Raw genomic sequence first — 16,313 nt, 5'->3', positions numbered from 1 at the left:
ATTCCCAAACCTCCCCACTGTGTTGGATCCCTTGCTTCCTGTATCCTCTTTGGTTTACTACCTTGGTTTGGTAGAACACATCCTTCAGTTATTTACTAGAAAAGGAAGCATGAGATTGTGCATATCTGAAATTGTGTTATTCTGCTTGCTTCTTGATTGATATAGTTTGCCTGTGTATAAAATTCTACACTGGAAACCATTTTCTTTTAGAATCTTGAAGCTATTACTCTAGTATTCTACCTTCCAGTGGTGTTGGAACAGTTCCAGTGAAGAGTGGTCTGAAGCCATTCTATTCTTGAGACTTCGTATATGACTCTTTTTTTCTCTAGTCAATATTGTGGAATCTGCTCTTTGTCCCCAGGGTTCTGAAATTTCACAAGTATCTGCCTTGGTAGGACTATTTTTTCCTACTGAACTAGGTATATGGTGGGCCCTTTCAAACTGGAAATTTGTGTTCTTTTCAGTTTGAGAAATTTTTCTTGAATTATTTCATTAATAATTTCCTACCCTCTCCTTCTGGAATGCCTGTTATTCAGATGTTAAACCTTCTAGACTCTTCCTCCTACATTCCTCTTTTCTTTCCTATTTTTCAATGTTTTGCATTTTGGTTTTATTTTTCTGGGAGACAACCCAGACTTTACATCCCAAACAATCTATTGAGTTTTTCATTTCTGCTATCATTTTTCTGTTTGTTTTAAAAGCATATTTTTGTTTCCTGTCTTTTAAAATATCACCTTATTCTTGTTTCATGGCTGTAATATCCTCTGTTATTCTTGAAAGTAAGTCTTGGTTTCTTCCAAATTGCTTTTTTCTGTTTATTTTGATTGTTACTTTGTTTGTTTTGATTTGTTTTATTATTTGTTCCCTATTTTCCATGTTAGCCATTTCCTCAGATATATGGTATTCTGCAGTGGATGTTATTAGTGTCCTGCCCATACCCCCGGCGGCTGTGAATGTTGGTTGTTAATGGATCAGAGTAGTCCCCTTCTCTAGAGAATTGTCCTCAGCCAGGAGCTGCCTTTCCTGGGAGGTTATGGTCTCTTTTCTGGCAGCCTGCAGCCAGTGACCGATTCATATGTGGCTGCAGCCAGTGACCGATTCATATGTGGGTACGAAACAGCCCTCTTGCTTCAAGGTGAGATCAACTCTGTGGTGCAATTTACATTTCAGGGCTCTCTGTGGGATCTGACTGAGGCTAGACTCCAGCTGAGACCACATCCTTGCTCAGCTCCTTCCCCTGCTGCTTCTAAGGGAGAAGAGGTAGGAAATGAGAGGAGGAGGAGGCTTCTCCAGAGAGCCCACCCTCAATAAATCATGTGCACCTGAATCCTCATCTCAGCCTCTGTTTCTAAGGAACCTAAGATACGAAATTTGGCCATCTGCTCTCAAGAGTAAAGGCCTGGAAAGCTTATTGGGAGCCCTCAGTGCAGGAGTCAGGCTTGTCAACTCAGAATTTACTGCTGGGAGACATAGGTGGTCATTTATTGGAAACACAAAAGCCCGTATCCTTAGTTCTTTCTTTTTTGACTAGTCAGAGTTCCAAAGAAGAGGGGTGGAGAATAGCTGCTAGTGATTTGGAAGTAAATAGAAAAGAAAGCTGAGGATCTCAGCCTGCAGTGAGTAAATGTTCACTTTATGCCGCTGTTCTACACATGAAACCTTTGTCCTCAGCTGTGCTTGGTGCCTCCAGTCCAGAGACCCTCTGTTTTACCCTCTCCAGAGACTAAATCTCCAGCCCTCTGCCTGGTGGGAGAGGAGCCCTGAGCATGGAGGGTGAGAGAAGAACTAGGACTTTAACTGCTTCTTAGTCACCTTTCACCTAGTTCTCCTGATTTTTGGCTTATGCAGTTCCAGAGGTATCTAAAACTGCCAATTCCTTTTTTTTTTTTTTTAAAGGATTTTGCCAAGAAAGCAGGCCTGTTCTTAGCTTTTGCTGGGTGTCAGTTTTCTTGGGACTGCTAAGTCAATTAGCACTCATTCATCTGTTGTCCATCTTCCAAAATTCTTTTATGCTCCTGTATCTTCTGTTCTCTCTGTCCTCGTGAGTTTCTATCATTTTTTAAAAAAATCCTTTTGCATAACTTGTAGTGGGTTTCAGGAGGGAGCAAAATTAGATGTGTGGGTTCAATTCAGCATCTTAACCTGGAAAAAAAAAAAAAAAAATACACCCTGGTGACATTAGGAAGTTATTACCGCCTAACATTCCTCTCCTTGTGAGCTCCTGTGGGTGACAGACAGGTGAGTGAGAGCTCCAGGTAAGGGAGCCAGGGGCCTGCAATAGAAGCTGTATCTCCCCATGGAGGATACTCCCCTCTACAGAGTTCAAAATTCTTCTCCCAGTCATAGCCTTAGTCTGCCTCTGAGGGCATGAAGGGCTGAGCCCCAATTATGATCATGTAGGTCAGAAGGGCAGAAAGTCAAGATAAACCAGGGAAGCTTGCCTAGAGGAGGTGTTGCAGTAGTGGGAGAAGCAAAATATACTGTCATCTTTCTAATGCCAGGGCTCATCCCTTCTAGCTCTGCTTCTATGACTCTGTGATGACAGAAGTCATTCCAGAAAGCCTGCCTGCTTTTTTGCCTTCTCCCTCTTTCCAGTCCCTTGCTTTGGGATGAGGTGAGGGTGGTTGAGAGTTCTTTGGGTGGACTGGATACATTGAAAATGGAGGAAGCATACCACTATAGTTCCTTTTTCCTAGAATGGGTTGTAGGCAGGTATCTTCCCGCTTCACTTCCTCTTTCAAGCTCAGACCTAAGAACACAGCAAAGAGAAAAGGTAGTGACACAGTTGAGTGGGAGAACTCAGGAGGGGCAGAAATTGTGGTGATGGTGCTGTTCTAATGGTGGTGGTCATGATAGAGGCAGGAGATGAGCTAGGCAGCTCACCTTGCTGTGCAGACATAACTTGATTTCCTTATGGTGATCTGTAAGCAGAGGGGGGGATGGAAGTCATTGGGTAATTTACTCCAGCTTCCTCATCATTTAGGAGGACAGTGTTGAGGCTGTTGCACAAACTTTCTCAGTGAGTTCCCAGCAGGATGGAGCCCAAGTTTTCCATGGCAGTAATTGTTATTGACTTCTCCCCCTTCCATAGCTTGCTTTCCCCATTTCTTTACTTCTATTTCCTGGGATCACCTCCCAAGTCAATTACCTGCATCCCAGCCCTATCGCAGGGTCTGCTCTTGGGAGAATCCATACTGACAGGCATCCTTCAACACAACAGCAAGTCTGAGCAGGCCACATCACCCCTGGGAAATAGTGCCTCCATTTTCTCTGTCTGTGGCTGACCTCAGCTGGGAAGCTCCCACAGGAGATCCTGAGCACATTTATATTTTTATTTTGTTTCATCGAGATATAATGGATATACCACACTATATAAGTTTAATGTGTACAGCATGATTGACTTATATACATAATGAAATGATTACCACAGTAAGTTTAGTGAACATCCATCAAATACAGATACAAAATTAAAGAAATTTAAAATTTTTCTTCCTTGTGATGTAACTCTTAGGATGTACTTAACAACTTTCACTAATAACACACAGAGTTAATTATATTTATCATGTTGTACATTACATTCTTAGTACTTCTCTATCTCATAACTGGAAGTTTGTGCTTTTTAGATCCCTTCATCCAATTCACCCTCCCTCCAACCCCACCTCTAGTAACCACAAATCTGATCTCTTTTTCTATAAGTTTGTTTGTTTGTTTGCTTGTTTTTGAAGTATAAATGACCTATAATTTTAGTTCCTATTATAGAAAATAGTCATTCGATATTTACATACATTTCAAAATGATCACCACAATAAGTCTAGTCACGATAAGTCACTATACAAAAATATTACATAGTTGTTGACTATATTCCCCACACTGTACATTTCATACTGTGACTCATTTATTTTGCAGCTGGAAGTTTGTACCTCTTAATCTCCCTTACCTTCTTTCCTTCCCTCACCCACCTCCCCTCTGGAAAACAGCTGCTTGTTCTCTGTATCTATAACTCTGTTTCTGTTGTTTTATGTTTGTTCCTTTGTTTTGTTTTTTAACAAATGATACAGTAATTCTTTCTCTGTCTAACTTATTTCACGTAGCATAATAGTCTCTAGGTCCAACCACATTGTCACAATGGCTAGATTTCATTCTTTTATATGGCTGAGTAATACTCATATTACATATACAACCACATCTTTTTATACATTCATCTATCTATGGACACTTAGGTTGCTTCCATATCTTGACTATTGTAAATAATGCTGCAATGATCATAGGGGTGCATATATTTTTTCTAATTAGTGTTTTTATTTTCTTCAGATAAATACCCAGGAGTGAAATTGCTAGATCATATGGCAGATCTATTTTTAATATTTTGAGGAAACTCCGTACTGTTTTCCATAGCGGCTACACCAACTTACATTCCCACCAACAGTGTACAAGTGTTCCCTTTTCTCCACGTCCTTGCCAACACTTGTTACTTGTTGTCTTTTTGGTAATAGCCATTCTGACAGGTATGAGGAGATATCTCATTGTGGTTTTGATTTGCATTTACCCAGTGGTTACTGATGTTGATCATCTTTTCACGTGCTTGTTGGCTATTTGTATGTATTCTTTGGGAAAATATTTCAGATCTTCTCCCTATTTTTTAACTGGTTGTTCATTTTTTTGATGTTGAGTTGTATGAGTTCTTCACATATTTTGGACATTAACCCCTTATCAGATATATGATTTGCAAATATCTTCTCCAATGAGTAGGCAGCCTTTTCATTTTGTTGATAGTTTCCTTTGCTGTGCAGTAGCTTTTTAGTTTGATGTACTCTCATTTGCTGATTTTTGCTTTTGTTTCCCTTGCCTGAGGAGACATATCCTAAAAAATATTACTAAACCAATGTCAAATAGCTTACTGCCTATGTTTTTGTCTAGAAGTTTTATGGCTTCAGGTCTGACATTTAACTCTTTAATCAATTTTGAACTTATTTTTGTGCATCGTGTGATAGAGTATTCCAGTTTGATTTGCACGTAGCTGTCCGATTTTCACGATTTTTACACCATTGATTGAAGAGGCTTTCTTTTCCCCACTGTATATTCTTGCCTCCTTTGTTGTAGATTAATCGCCCATATAAGTGTGGGTTCACTTCTGCGCTCTCTATTCTGTTCCATTGACCTGCATGTCTGTTTTTTGTGCCAAAGTAACCATACTGCTACTTTGTTGTTGTTGAAGTATAGTTGATTTACAATGTTTCTGGTGTACAGCAAAATGATTCAGTTATATTATTTTCAGATTCTTTTCCATAACAGGTTATTACAAGATACTGAATATAGTTATCTGTGTTATACAGTAGGTCCTTGTTATTTATTTTATATATAGTAGTCTGTATCTGTTTATTCCAAATTCCAAATTTATCCCTCCCCAGCGTTTCCTCTTTGGTAACCATAAGTTTGTTTTCTATGTCTGTGAGTCTATTTCTGTTTGTAAAAAAAGTTCATTTGTGTCATTTTTTTAGATTCCATTTCACTTAATATGATAATCTCTAGCTCCATTGATGTTACTTCAAATCACATTATTTCATTATTTTTATGGTAATATTCCATTATATATATATATATATATCACATCTTCTTTATCTATTCATTTGTCAATGGACTTTTAGGTTGCTTCCATGTCTTAGAGATTGTAAATAGTGCTGCTATGAACGTTGGGGTGCACGTATCTTTTTGAATTAGGTTTTCATCTTTTCTGGATATATGCCCAGGAGTGGGATTGATGGATCATATGGGAACTACTCTATTTTTAGTTTTTTAAGAAACTTCCATACTGTTCTCCCTAGTGGCTGCACCAATGTACATTCCCACCAGCAGTGTAGGAAAGTTCCCTTTTCTCCACACCCTCTCCACCATTTATTATTTGTTGCTTTTAATGATGGCCATTCTGACTGGTGTGAGGTAATACCTCATTGTAGTTTTGATTTGCATTTCTCTAACAATTAGCGATGTTGAGCAACTTTTCATGTGCCTCTTGACCATCTGTATGGCTTCTTTGGAGAAATGTCTATTGGGTTTGCTGCCCATTTTTTGATTGGGTTGTTGTTGTTGTTTTATATTGAGCTGTATGAGCTGTTTGTATATTTTGGAAATTAATCCCTTGTCAGTCACATCATTTGCAAATATTTTCTCCCATTCAGTAGGTTGTCTTTTCATTTTGTTTATGGTTTACTTTGCCTTGAAAAACCTTTTAAGTTTAATTAGGTCCCATTTGTTTATTTTTATTTTTGTTTCCATTACTCTGGGACAGATCTAAAAAAATATTGCTGTGATTTATGTCAAAGAGTGTTCTGCCTATGTTTTTCTCTAGGAGTTTTAGAGTATCTGGTCTTATATTTAGGTCTTTAATCCATTTTGAATTCATTTTTGTATATGATGTTAGAGAATGTTCTAAATTTCATTCTTTTACATATAGCTGTCCAGTTTTCCCAGCACCACTTATTGAAGAGACTGTCTTTTCTCCATTGTCTATTCTTGCCTTCTTTTTCATAGATTAATTGACCATAAGGGTGTGGGGTTATTTGTGGGCTTTCTATCCTGTTCCATTGATCTATGTGTCTGTTTTTGTGCCAGTACCATACTGTCTTGATTACTGTAGCTTTGTAGTACAGTCTGAGGTCAGGGAGCCTGATTCCTCAAGCTGTGTTCCTCTTTCTCAAGATTGCTTTGGCTATTTGGGGTCTTATATGTTTCCCAACAAATTAAAAATTTTTTTGTTCCAGGTCTGTAAAAAAATGCCACTGGTAATTTGATAGGGATTGCATTGAATCTGTAGATTGCTTTGGGTAGTATGGTCATTTTAACAATATTGATTCTTCCAATCCAAGAAAACATTCTATATTTCCATCTGTTTGTGTCATCTTCAATTTCTTTCATCAGTGTCTTATAGTTTTCTGAGTACAAGTCTTTTGCCTCCTTAGGTAGGTTTAGTCCTAGATATTTTATTCTTTTTTATACAGTGGTAATTGGGATTGTTTCCTTAATTGCTCTTTCTGATATTTCATTGTTATGTATAGAAATGCAACAGATTTCTTTATATTAATTTTTTTTCCTGCAAATTTACCAAATTCTTTGATGAGCTCTAGTAGTTTTCTGGTGGTGTCCTTAGGATTTTCTATGTATAGTATCATGTCATCTGCAAATAGTGACAGTTTTACTTCTTCTTTTCCAATTTGGATTCCTTTTATTTCTTTTTCTCTGACTGCTGTCTCTAGGACTTCCAAAACTATGCAGAATAAAATTTGCCACAGTGGGCATCCTTGTCTTGTTCCTGATCTTAGAGTAAATGCTTTCAGCTTTTCACTATTGAGTATAATGTTAGCTGTGAGCTTGTCATATATGGCCTTTATTATGTTGAGGTAGATTCCCTCTATACCCATTTTGTTGAGACTTTTTATCATAAATGGATGTTGAATTTTATCAAAAGCTTTTTCTGCATCTACTGAGATGATCATTTGATATTTTTTCTTCAATTTTTAATGTGGTTTATCACACTGATTGATTTGTGGTTATTGAAAAATCCTTGCAACACTGGGATAAATCCCAATTGATTATGGTGTGTGATCCTTTTGATACATTGTTGGATTCGGTATGCTAGTAGTTTGGTGAGGATTTTTGCATCTATGTACAGCAGTGATATTGGCCTGTAATTTTCTTTTTTGTGTGATATCTTTGTCTGATTTTGTTATGAGGGTGATGCTGGCCTCATAAAATGAATTTGGAAGTGTTCCTTCTTCTGCAATTTTTTGGAATAGGTTTCAGAAGGATACATGTTATCTCTAAATGGTTGGTAGAATTTAACTGTGAAGTCACCTGGTCCTGGACTATTGCTTGTTGGGAGTTTTTAAATTACTGATTCAATTTCAGTACTTGCAATTTGTCTGTTCTATTTTCTATTTCTTCCTGGTTCAGTCTTGGGAGATTGTACCTGTCTGAGAAATTGTCCATTTCTTAGGATGTCCATTTTATTGGCTCATAGTAATCTCTTATGATCCTTTGTATTTCTGTGGTAAGTACCATACTGTTTTGATTACTGTAGCTTTTTAGTATAGTTTGAAATCAGAGTGTGATACCTCCAGCTTTGTTCTTTCTCCAGATTGTTTTGTTATTTGGGGATCTTTTGTGTTTCCATACAAATTTTAGAATTATTTGTTCTAATTCTGTGAAAAATATCATTGGTATTTTGATTGGGATTGTATTGAATATGTACATTGATTGGGATTGTATTGAATATGTACATTGCCTTGGGTACTGTAATCATTTTGACAATATTAATTCTTCCCATCCATGAGCATGGTGTATCTTTCCATTTGTTTGTGTTGTCTTCAATTTCTGTTATCAGTGTCTTACAGTTTCCCAAGTACAGGTCTTTACCTCCTTAGTTGGAGTTATTCCTAAGTATTTTATTCTCTTCAATGCAATTGCAAATGGGATTGTTTTCTTAATTTCTCTTTCTGAGAGTTTGTTGGGACGGTATAGAAATGCAACAGATTTCTATGTATTAATTTTGTATCCTGTGACTTTGCCAAATACACTGATGACTTCAAATAGTCTTTTTGGTGGTGTCTTTAGGATTTTCTATGTATATTATCATGTCATCTGTCAAAAGTGACAGTTTAACTTCTTCCTTTCCAATTTGAATTACTTTATTTCTTTTTCTTTCTGATTGCTGTGACCACGGCTTCCAATACTATGTTGAACAAAATGGTGAGAGTGGGCATCCATGTCTTGCTTCTGATCTTAGAGGAAATGTTTTCAGCTTTTTACCACTGAGTATGATGTTAGCTGTGGGCTTGTCATATACAGCTTTTATTATATTAAGGTATGTTCCCTCTATACCCAATTTGTTGAAAATTTTTATCATAAATGCATGTTGAATTTTGTCAAAAGCTTTTTGTGTATCTTTGTGTCTGAGATGATCATATGATTTTCATTCTTCCTTTTTTAAAATGTGTTGTATTACATTGATTGCTTTGCAGGTATTGAACCATTCTTGCATCCCTGGGATAAATCCCACTTGTTCATGGTGTATGATCTTTTTCATGTATTGTTGGGTTTGGTTTGCTAATATTTTGTTGAAGATTTTGGCATCTATGTACATCAGTGATGTTGGTGTGTAATTTTCTTTTTGTTTGTGTGATATCTTTGCCTGGTTTTACTATCAGGGTGATGCTGGCCTCACAGAATGAGTTCAAAAGCATTCCTTCTGCAATTTTTTAGAATACTTTGAGTAAGATAGTTGTTGACTCCTCTCTAAATTGATAGAATTCACCTGTGAAGCCATCTAGTCCTGAACTATTGTTTTCTGGGAGGTTTTTGTTTTCTTTTCTGATTCAATTTCAGTACTAGTAATTGGTCTGTTCATATTTTCTATTTCTTCCTGGTTCAGTCTTTAGAGATTGTACATGTCTAGAAATGTGTCCATTTCTTCTAGATTGTCCATTTTATTATGGTATAGCTGTTCATGGAATCTCTTATGATCCTTCATCATTCTGTGGTGTTGGTTGTGACTTCTTTTTTATTTCTGATTTTATTGATTTGGGCTCTTTCTCTTTTTTTCTTAATGAGTCTGGCTAAAGGCTTATCAATTTTATCTTTTTTTTTTTTTTTTTTTTTTTTTTTTGGTGGTACGCGGGCCTCTCACTGTTGTGGCCTCTCCCGTTGCAGAGCACAGGCTCCAGACACAGAAGCTCAGTGGCCATGGCTCACGGGCCCAGCCGCTCTGTGTCATGTGGGATCTTCCCGGACCAGGGCATTAACCCATGTCCCCTGCATTGGCAGGCGGATTCTCAACCACTACGCCACCAGGGAAGCCCCAACTTTATCTTTTGAAAGAACCAGCTCCTATTTTCATTGATCTTCTCTATTGTTTTTTAGTTTCTATTTCACTTATTTCTGCTCTGATCTTTATGATTTCTTTCCTTTTACTAACTTTGGGTTATGTTTGTTTTTCTTTTTCTAGTTCCTTTAGATGTATGGTTGGGTTGTTTATTTGAGATTTTTCTTGTTTCCTAAGGTGGAGGTTGTATTGCTGTAAATATCCCTCTTAGAACTGCTTTTGCTGCATCCATAGGTTATGGATCATTGTGTGTTCATTTTTCATTTGTCTCCAGGTATTTTTTTGTTTCTTCTTTGACCCATTTGTTGTTTAGTAGCATATTGTTTAGCCTCCAAGTGTTTGTGGATTTTGCAGTTTTTTCCTAGTAGTTGATTCCTAGTCTCATAGTACTGTGGTCTGAAAGGATGTTTGACATGATTTCAATGTTCTTAAATTTACTGACTTGTTTTGTGGCCTAGCCTGTGATCTACTCTGTAGAATGTTCCTTGTGCACTTGAAAAGAATGTATATTCTGCTGATTTTTGATGGAATATTCTATAACATCTATTAAGTTGATCGGCTCTAATGTGTCATTTAAGGTCAGTGTTACCTCATTGATTTTCTGTTTCAGTGATCTGTCCTTTAACTAGGGGTGTATACGTTCCCTACTATTATTCTTACTGACAGTTTCTCTCTTTATGTCTGTTAATATTTGCTTTACATATTTAAATGGTCCCATGGTGGGTGCATATGTCAATATATTTACAGTTGTTATATCTTCTCCTGGGATTGATCTCTTTATCATTATGTAATGCCCTTCTTTTTCTCTTTCTACAGTCTTTGTTTGAAAGCCTATTTTGTCTGATATAAGTATTGCTACCCCAACTTTCTTTTTGTTTCTGTTTGCATGGAACACCTTTTTTCATCCCCTGACTTTAAATCTCTATCTTTAGATCTGAAGTGAGTCTCTTGTAGGCAGCATATATATGGGTCTTGTTTTTGTATCCATTCAGCCACTCTATGTCTTTTGATTGGACATTTAGTCCATTTATATTTAAATTAACTATATTTGATATATACTTACTGCCATTTTGTTAATTATTTTCAGGTTGTTTTTGTAGTTCTTTTTTTGTTCTTTTCTTCTTTTCTTGCTCTCTTCCCTTGTGATTTGATGACTATTTTTAGTATTATGTTTGGATTCCTTTCTCTTTTATGTGTGTGTATCTATTATAGATTTTTGGTTTGTGGTTACCATGAGGTTTATATACAGCAATCTATACATATACATGATTATTTTAAGTTGCTGATCTCTAAGTCAAATGCTCTTTAACAACCTTGTATTTTTATGCTCCCACCCTCCATTTACTGTTTTTGGCATCATATTTTACATCTTTTTGTTCTGTGTGTGCCTTAACTACTTATTGTAGCTATAGATGATTTTACTCCTTTTGTCTTTTAACCTTTCTACTAGCTTTATAAATGGTTGATCTACCACCTTTACCACCTTTGCCTTTACCAAATTTTTACCAATTTTTCCCTCATAATTTTTATATTTCTAGTTGTAGCCTTTTCTTGTTCACTTAGAGAACTCCCTTTAACATTTCTTGTAAAGCCAGTTTAATGATGCTGAACTCTAAGATTTTGGTTGCCTGTAAAAATTTTGATCTCTCCATAAAATCTGAATGAAAGCCTTGCCTGGTAGAGTATTCTTGGTTGTAGGTTTTTTCCTTTCATTACGTTAAATATATAGTGCCACTCCCTTCTGGCCTGCAGAGTTTCTGCTGAAAAGTCAGCTTATAGGCTTATGGGGGTTCCCTTATATGTAACTAGTTGCTTTTCCTTTGCTGCTTTTAATATTTTCTTCATCTTTAATTTTTTCCATTTTAATTAAAATATGTCTTAGTATGGTCCTCTTTGGGTTGATTCTGTTTGGGACTCTCTGTACTTCCTGGTCCTGGATGTTTACTTTCTTTACTGGGTTAGGGAAGTTTACCACTATTATGTCTTCAAATATGTTCTCTGCCCCTTTTTATGTCTCTTCTCCTTCTGGGACCCCTATAAAGTGAATATTAGTATGTTTGATGTTTTCCCAGAGGTTTCTTAAACTGTTCTCATTTCTTATTGTTTTTTCTTTTTTCTGTTCAGCTTGAGTGATTTCCACTACTGTGTCTTTCAGTTCACTGATCCATTCCTCTGTATAATCTAATTTACTGTTGCTTCCTTCTACGGTATTTTTAATTTCAGTTATTGTATTCTTTAGCTCTATTTGGTTCTTCTTTATATTTTCAAACTATTTGTTTAAAAATTCTGTCTCTCAAAGGGACCCGCTCCTACACTGTCGGTGGGAATGTAAGTTGGTGCAGTCAGTGTTGAAAACAGTATGGAGGTTCCTTAGAAAACTAAAAATAGAATTACCATATTATCCAGCAATCCCACTCCTGGGCATATATCCAGACAAAACTATAACTCAAAAAGATACATGAACCCCTATGTTCACCGCAGCACTATTCACAATAGCCAAGACATGGAAACAACCTAAATGTCCATCAACAGATGAATACATAAAGAAGATGTGGGAGGAGCTTCAAGATGGCAGAAGAGTAAAATGCGGGGATCACCTTCCTCCCCACAGATACATCAGAAATACATCTACATGTGGAACTGCTCCTATAGAACACCTACTGAATGCTGGCAGAAGACCTCAGACCTCCCAAAAGGCAAGAAACTCCCCATGTACCTGGGTAGGGCAAAAGAAGAAAGAAAAAACAGAGAAAAAAGAATAGGGACGGGGTCTGCACCAGTGGGAGGGAGCTGTGAAGGAGGAAAGGTTTCCACACACTTGGAAGCCCCTTTGTGGGCAGAGACTGCAGGTGGCGGAGGGGGGAAGCTTCGGAGCCACAGAGGAGAGCGCTGCCACAGGGGTGCAGAGGGCAAAGTGGAGAGATTCCCGAACAGAGGAACAGTGCCGACCAGCACTCACCAGCCCGAGAGGTTTGTTTGCTCACCCGCCGGGGCAGGCGACGGCTGGAAGGTGAGGCTTGGGCTTCGGAGGTCGGAACCCAGGGAGAGGACTCGGGTTGGCAGCGTGAACACAGCCTGAAGGGGCTAGTGCGCCACGGTTAGCCGGGAGGGAGTCCAGGAAAAAGTCTGGACCTGCCGAAGAGGCAAGAGACTTTTTCTTCCCTCTTTGTTTCCTGGTGCGTGAGGAGAGGGGATTAAGAGCGCTGCTTAAAGGAGCTCTAGAGACAGGTGCGAGCCGCGGCTATCAACACAGACCCCAGAGACGGGCATGAGATGCTAAGGCGGCTGCTGCGGCCACCAAGAAGCCTGTGTGCAAGCACAAGTCACTCTCCACACCTCCCCTCCCGGGAGCCTGTGCAGCCTGCCACTGCCAGGGTCCCATGATCCAGGGACAACTTCCCGGGGAGAACGCACAGTGCGCCTCAGGCTGCTGCAACATCACGCTGGCCTCTGCCACCGCAGGCTCGCCTCGCATCCGTACCCGTCCCTCCCCTCGGCCTGAGTGAACCAGAGCCCCCGAGTCAGCTGCTACTTTAACCCCGTCCTGTCTGAGGGAAGAACAGACGCCCTCAGGCGACCTACACGCAGAGACGGGTCCAAATCCAAAGCTGCACCCCGGGAGCTGTGTGAACAAAGAAGAGAAAGGGAAATTTCTCCCAGCAGTCTCAGAAGCAGCGGATTAAAGCTCCACAATCAACTTGATGTACCCTGCCTCTGTGGAATACCTGAGTAGACAACGAATCATCTCAAATTGAGGAGGTGGACTTTGGGAGCCAAGATATATTATTTTTTCCACTTTTTCTCTTTTTCTGAGTGTGTATGTGTATGCTTCTGTGTGTGATTTTGTCTGTATAGCTATGCTTTCACCATTTGTCCTAGGGTCCTGTCCATCCGTTTTTTTTTTTCTTTTTAAATTTTTTTTCTTAATAATTATTTTTTATTTTAATAACTTTATTTTATTTTATCTTTTTTTCTTTATTTCTTTCTTTCTCTTTTTTCTCTCTTTTATTCTGAGCTGTGTGGATGAAAGGCTCTTGGTGCTCCAGCCAGGAGTCAGTGCTGTGCCTCTGAGGTGGGAGAGCCAGCTTCAGGACACTGGTCCACAAGAGACCTCCCAGCTCCACATAATATCAAGCAACGGCAAATATCTCCCAGAGACCTCCAACTCAACACCAAGACCCAGCTTCACTCAATGACCAGAAAGCTACAATGCTGGACACCCTATGCCAAAAAACTAGCAAGACAATAACACAGCCCCATCCATTAGCAGAGAGCCTGCCTAAAATCATAATAAGGCCACAGACACCCCAAAACACACCACCAGACGTGGACCTGGCCACCAGAAAGACAAGATCCAGCCTCATCCACCAGAACACAGGCACTAGTTCCCTCCACCAGGAACCTACACAACCCACTGAACCAACCTTAGCCACTGGGGACAGACACCAAAAACAACAGGAACTACGAACCTGCAGCCTGCGAAAAGGAGACCCCAAACACAGTAAGTTAAGCAAAATGGGAAGACAGAAGAACACATAGCAGATGAAGGAGCAAGGTAAAAACCCACCAGACCTAACAAATGAAGAGGAAACAGAATAATGATAGTAAAGATGATCCAAAATCATGGAAATAGAATAGAGAAAACACAAGAAACGTTTAACAAGGACCTAGAAGAACTAAAGAGCAAACAATGATGAATACCACAATAAATGAAATGAAATTAAAAATTCTCTAGAAGGGATCAATAGCACAAGAACTGAGGCAGAAGAACCGATAAGTGACCTGGAAGATAAAATAGTGGAAATAACTACTGCAGAGCAGAATAAAGAAAAAAGAATGAAAAGAACTGAGGACAGTCTCAGAGACCCCTGGGACAACATTAAACGCACCAACATTCGAATTATAGGGGTCCCAGAAGAAGAAGAGAAAAAAAAAGGGACTGAGAAAATATTTGAAGAGATTATAGTTGAAAACTTCCCTAATATAGGAAAGAAAATAGTCAATCAAGTCCAGGAAGCACAGAGAGTCCCATACAGGATAAACCCAAGGAGAAACACGCCAAGACACATAATAATCAAACTGTCAAAAATTAAATACAAAGAAAACATATTAAAAGCAGCAAGGGAAAAACAACAAATAACACACAAAGGAATCCCCATAAGGTTAACATCGGATCTTTCAGCAGAAACTCTCCAAGCCAGAAGGGAGTGGCAGGACATATTTAAAGTGATGAAGGAAAAAAACCTACAACCAAGATTACTCTACCCAGCAAGGATCTCATTCAGATTTGATGGAGAAATTAAAACCTTTACAGACAAGCAAAAGCTGAGAGAGTTCAGCACCACCGAACCAGCTTTACAACAAATACTAAAGGAACTTCTCCAGGCAGGAAGCACAAGAGAAGGAAAAGACCTACAATAACAAACCCAAAACAATTAAGAAAATGGGAATACAAACGTACATATCAATAATTACCTTAAATGTAAATGGATTAAATGCTCCCACCAAAAGACACAGACTGGCTGAATTGATACAAAAACAAGACCCATATATATGCTGTCTACAAGACACCCACTTCAGACCTAGGGACACAGACAGACTGAAAGTGACGGGATGGAAAAAGATATTCCATGAAAATGGAAATCAAAAGAAAGCTGGAGTAGCAATTCTCATATCAAACAAAATAGACTTTAAAATAAAGACTATTACAAGAGACAAAGAAGGACACTACATAATCATCAAGGGATCGATCCAAGAAGAAGATATAATAATTGTAAATATTTATGCACCCAACATAGGAGCACCTCAATACATAGGCAAATACTAACAGCCATAAAAGGGGAAATCAACAGTAACACAATCATAGTACGGGACTTTAACACCCCATTTTCACCAATGGACCGATCATCCAAAATGAAAATAAATAAGGAAACAAAAGCTTTAAATGATACATTAAACAAGATGGACTTAATGGATATTTATAAGACATTCCATCCAAAAACAACAGAATACACACTCACTTAATTGACATTTATAGGACATTCCATCCAAAAACAATAGAATACACATTCTTCTCAAGTGCTCATGGAACATTCTCCAGGATAGATCATATCTTGGGTCACAAATCAACCCTTGGTAAATTTAAGAAAATTGAAATCGTATCAAGTATCATTTCCAACTGCAACGCTATGAGACTAAATATCAATTATAGGAAACGATCTGTTAAAAATACAAACACATGGAGGCTAAACAATACACTACTTTATAACCAAGTGATCACTGAAGAAATCAAAGAGGAAATAAAAAAATACCTAGAAACAAATGACAATGGAGACACGACGACCCAAAACCTATGGGATGCAGCAAAAGCAGTTCTAAGAGGGAATTTTATAGCAATACAATCCTACCTTAAGAAACAGGAAACATCTCAAATAAACAA

General features: G+C 38.3%; 1 long non-coding RNA gene across 1 annotated transcript in view; it reads right to left on the bottom strand.

Annotated features, from left to right (window-relative positions):
- Positions 1 to 2,014: 2,014 nt before the first annotated feature.
- LOC129392782 (uncharacterized) overlaps positions 2,015 to 16,313 on the bottom strand; it is a 19,587-nt gene continuing 5,288 nt past the window's right edge. The window contains exons 2-3 of the long non-coding RNA XR_008619347.1: positions 2,675 to 2,749; positions 2,015 to 2,142 (exon numbers count right to left, since the gene is read on the bottom strand). This is a non-coding gene — a long non-coding RNA (uncharacterized lncRNA). The remainder of the gene's footprint in view (positions 2,143 to 2,674; positions 2,750 to 16,313) is intronic.

This window comes from Physeter macrocephalus, chromosome 14 (assembly GCF_002837175.3).
Source record: "Physeter macrocephalus isolate SW-GA chromosome 14, ASM283717v5, whole genome shotgun sequence".
Taxonomy (NCBI): domain Eukaryota; kingdom Metazoa; phylum Chordata; class Mammalia; order Artiodactyla; family Physeteridae; genus Physeter; species Physeter macrocephalus.
The sequence above is the reverse complement of the archived record's forward strand: the minus strand, read 5'-3'. Positions and strand labels throughout refer to the sequence as shown.